The following is a 4763-nucleotide window of genomic DNA, read 5'->3' as shown; positions in this document are numbered from 1 at the left end:
GTCTTTTCTAACCTTAATGATTCTATGAATACCTATTCTATGAAAATGCATTCAGAAGAACCAAAGAAGCATTTTTAAGAACAGAAATCATCCACCGAAAAGTGCATTTCCATAATGGTACTGCTTAAATGATACTATTTGCACCAACTACTTTTTTTCTCTACAGTGCTTGTGACACAGATGCAGGGTAACATAACATGAAACAGGAATTAGAGTGACTGGCAACAGGACTAGAGTGCCCACCCAGCCCACGAGAGCTGGTCTATGTAGAAAAAGTTGGGGTTTGAATGACAGTAGTGGAGATGGAAAAAATCCCCGTGGTTCTCGTGGGATTAAGACAAAACATGAGCAGGTTCCAGTTTATATCAATATTTTTCTCTTAATCATACACAATTTTGCAACTGTTCCACTACTTTACAAATTCTCTTACAGTATATATGTTATGGGCCTTTCCATAGGGATACGGAAGTTGAGAGGCAATTAATTTTGTCATTATTGTTTTTCTTGCATGATCATAAACAATAGAGGACTCTACTGTAAAACAGGGAGGAAACTAAGCTAAGGCACATTAATATGGCTGTAGATCTGGTCCCTTATAAGCTAGTGTCAGACTGAATTTTTGTTCACCTATACTTGCATAAGAAATAGTGTACCACTTCCATTTTTTTCACAAAGTACATTTGTAGTCTAAAACACAGCACAGTTCTAACTTTAGACATTTAGACATTTGTTTCAACTTCTAATGATATTTGCATTGATGAATATGTGATCATAGTGAAAAAAACCACAGATCTGGAACTCTTGGAGCACCAGAGTTATTCTGTATCTCTTGCTGGCATGCTTGCAGCACACCTGCAAGCCTCCCTACACCTTCCATTCAATAGAAATTTTTCTCTACCCCAACCACACCAGACAAAACTAAACTAAAGACCGAGTGTTTACAGTGCAGCAGTTTGTTTTCTCTGAACCATTGTTCACAAAAACTGTGACACTGTTAAGTAATAACTAATTAAAATATTTCCATATGCTGATACAAATATGCACTATGTAAAATTAAAGAAAATATGAAAAGGCTGCGGTTGTTGTAAATTCAATTTTTGACAGATGCAAAAGCAATAATGAATGATCTCTTTGCCACGGGCCATACTCACATCAGCATAATGCCCCTTCATATCACAGCGGTTGCAGTGTTTGTTCCAATAGGCTTTCTCAAGACACTCCCTGAAATAGTGGCCAGGCAAACAGCAGTTCAAGCAAAATCGTGCTGGGCAGCTGTTCTGTAGATGACCTCTTCCTGCACACAGGCAACAAGGGGGCACTTTCTGTGGAGAAATAAAAACCACAATTATGTTAAGTGAGAATGTTACAAAAGATTAAAGAAAAGAAAAAAAAATCAGAAAAGGAAGGTAAGAAGAACCCACCCCAAATAAATGTGTACTGCTTACTAGGAATTGCAGAGGTGTTGTGTTTCATCAAGGAATCAAAGTGAAGGAAGACCATGAACAGAGTGAATCATGAAGTTGTCACTCCACAGACACCCTGTACTTTCTTGATTTGGACCTTGCATCACAAGCACTTGCTAAATGCCTAGCATGCATGTTATTTGCTCCATTAATACAGCAAAAATAATCATTAAACTGGAAAGAGCAGAAGTGTTGGGCACTTTGTATGAACACTGTTTTTTACTAAATTTCTTAAAAGCTGAAAACTGTACCACAGACACACAATGTGCAGTATGTAACGCAATGTACTGGACTGGATTGTACGTACGGTCTGTGCCACAGACCACTGAGTTGGGCTGGGACGGGGTTGATTTTCTTCACAGCAGCTGTACGGGGCTGTGCTTTAGATAACAGCTATACACGTGGTGCTCACCAGTAAAACAGGGGGAGGAGGTTTTCCACAGTCGCTGTTGCTGGGACACTGGCTGGGCATCGGTCTGCTGGGGTGAGTGATCGCTTTTGCATTCATGGGGTTTTTCTCTACTTACTTTATGGTCTTTATCTTGACCCATGAGTTTTTCTTCCTTCTTCCCTTCCAGTTCTCCCCCTGACCCCAGAAGGGGTGTGCAGGTGAGTGGCTGGGTGGGGGCTTTGCCAGCCAGGGTCAGCCGGCCACAACCACGTGTCTGTGAGCCTTGTGACTCACACAAACATGCACACAGACCGACAAACGTAAAATGCTGAAAACTACTCTGGGGCCATAGCTGTATCTCTCCAAAGCCAGTTTTCCCTGCGAGTGAGCATATCTTCACTCCCAGGGCTGTGTGGGATGCAGCCACTCCACGTCTCAGCTGGGTAACAGCCTCAGGCACTGAGGGTTTTGCAGACTTTGCTGGGGAGACTGGTAAATCCAGACTCTCACACAACTGCCCCCACTTCTTCACAATATAGTGACTGATTTTTAAGCCTCTATCCCTGGACAAACTTTCTGAATATCTGGCATCTATCAGAGCTGCTTAAAGTTATTTTGAATTTGATCTTGTCTATAATTTTTAACATTATTCAAATTGTGGTTCATTATATAGATATCTGCTCTCACTCATTTACTAAGGGTAAATTTATGTTCTCCTTATTGAAAATACACTTGAAAAACATTTTACACCTTAAAACTGGTTTTACAACATGAAAAAAAGTTTCCATATTATATTTGGCTGTCGTCATGCTCAGTTTAGACTTTTCCCTTAATAAAAACAATAAAAACAATGACCTCCACAAAACAGACAGATAACTTTCTATAGTAAACTGATCTTGTGCAAGCTATCCTTCAGCCTGAAGCAACCTTCCAATTAAATAATAAACCATGGAAGCAGTGCTTTTAATGGCAAGCACAAAAAAAAAAGGAGTATTAGAAACAACAGCTGCATCTACAAATAAATGAACTGCTGCGCTTACCTTTGGAGTAGGACAGTTCTTGGACAAATGACCTGGTCTACCACAGTTTCTACAGGTAACATTTTTATCAGCTGTGTAGTACCGCATGCTGGTGTGCCTCACACTTGCATAGTTGGAGATCTGTGCCTGGGAAGAAAAGAAGAGAATTTATTATTTGAGATTCTGTGGTTTCGCGTTTGTTAGAACTGGAAATTTGTAAAGGTCACTGCTGGTAGTATTCAGTTAGAAATCTATCTTTTTACAAGTACAATTTATACATCCAGGTTTGAACTAGATAATTCTGTTAGAGAGCAACTTGCATTGTCTAGAAAAAAAGTATTGTCTCGTTCAGACTTTCACTTAGGGACAATATTTTGTTGCTGTTTAAAACTTCAGTTATGAAGTTTTGCTTTCTCTTGATTAGTCACGACACTTTTACTCACTACGCTATTTCATGACAAACTGTAATTTTTGCCAGAATATAAATATAACAGTAATTGCAAATGCAAGTTACACGTTTCCTTGCACACATTAAGGGAAACTTCTTGGACAAAGTACAATGCAATACAAGTCTAGACCAGATCTGCAATTTGCAATTGTAAAGAAAGATTTAAAAAGGAAAAAGAACAAAAAAGAGAAGCTGGAAACAACTCTCTCTCTCCCAGTGACCTCACACATACTTTCTGTGCAGGCAGACAGAACTGAAAATCCCATCTTTAACCTTCATTGCTTAGTAAAGTCACCATTTTTAAAAACTGAAAATTTTGGACAAGTGAATGGGAGGGGTACAAAAACACCATTTCTCTTAAGGTTTGAGTGTGTTAATGTCAAGTGATGAGGTAAGCTTTACTGAGCCTTGGAAGGAGCAATCAGGAGTGGGACCTTACAGCTGACGCTCACTCTTCCTGGACGCTACGGCATCTCACATGAACATTCCAGGTTACAGCCCAACCGCACCAGCTCCTGAGTCCAGTCCGACATCTATGAGTGCAGGAAGGCTAACCCAACACTGACGGCTCCTAGTGCCGCCTCTGGGAACATGCCTTAGCCACCACGAAATGATTACTAGTCCCTGAAGGGACTGGGAAGGTGGAGTTCCTCCTCGCAGTCTGTGGAGGCACTCCGATTCCTGCCATCCTCTTCCCTCTCTGCTCTGTGCCTGCCCCAGCAAGTTAGCCTCTCCCTACGGCTCCGTCTGCTTTTGGTAGGACACTGCTAAGGATTCCACACAAAAAACACAGATGGATTTTGCAATCCCATTTATCTTGCTCTGCCTGTTAATAAACATACAAATAAAGGGTTATGGAACAATTTGGTGGTGTGTGTTACCTCCAGGTCTTTATTAGAGATGGACCAGTCCATATCTGCTTCTCCTGAAAAACAGAAATAAAATGAATTGTATTTAATGTATAAGAATATTTTTCTATAATGTTTTCAACTTTATGATTAATGCATTATTGAAACCTATAAGAGACTCTGAATGTACAAAAGTGCAGAAAATAGTTCCATCTTCAGTAAAGGAAAGCTGTTGTCGTTGTTTAACCCTGGCCAGCAACTCATCCTCACCCAGCCACTCACTCACTATCCCCTCGCGGGGTGGGGGAGAGAATCAGAAGAGTAAAAGCAAGAAAACTCGTGGGTCAAGATAAAGACAGTTTAATAAGTGAAGCAAGAGCCATATGCACAAGCAAAGCAAAACAAGGAACTCATTCCCTGCTTCCCATGGCAGGGAGGTGTTCAGCTGTCCCCAGGACAGCAGGGCTCCAACATGCATAACGGGGACTTAGGAAGACAAAGTCTTTTTCCTCCCCCAGCATTACATGCTGAGCATGATGCCATATGGTGTGGGATACCTGTCTGGTCAGTTGGGGTCACCTGTCCCCGCTGTGT

General features: G+C 41.0%; 1 long non-coding RNA gene across 1 annotated transcript; it reads right to left on the bottom strand.

The window, feature by feature from the left end:
- Nucleotides 1–1150: 1150 nt before the first annotated feature.
- Nucleotides 1151–4240, bottom strand: LOC104461255. The gene is made up of 3 exons (XR_727545.1): nucleotides 4203–4240; nucleotides 2895–3020; nucleotides 1151–1322 (listed from the first exon to the last, which is right to left on the bottom strand). It is a non-coding gene; the product is annotated as an uncharacterized LOC104461255 (long non-coding RNA).
- Nucleotides 4241–4763: the final 523 nt, after the last annotated feature.

This window comes from Pterocles gutturalis, unplaced genomic scaffold, assembly GCF_000699245.1.
Source record: "Pterocles gutturalis isolate BGI_N339 unplaced genomic scaffold, ASM69924v1 scaffold32032, whole genome shotgun sequence".
Taxonomy (NCBI): Eukaryota; Metazoa; Chordata; class Aves; order Pterocliformes; family Pteroclidae; genus Pterocles; species Pterocles gutturalis.
The sequence above is the reverse complement of the archived record's forward strand: the minus strand, read 5'-3'. Positions and strand labels throughout refer to the sequence as shown.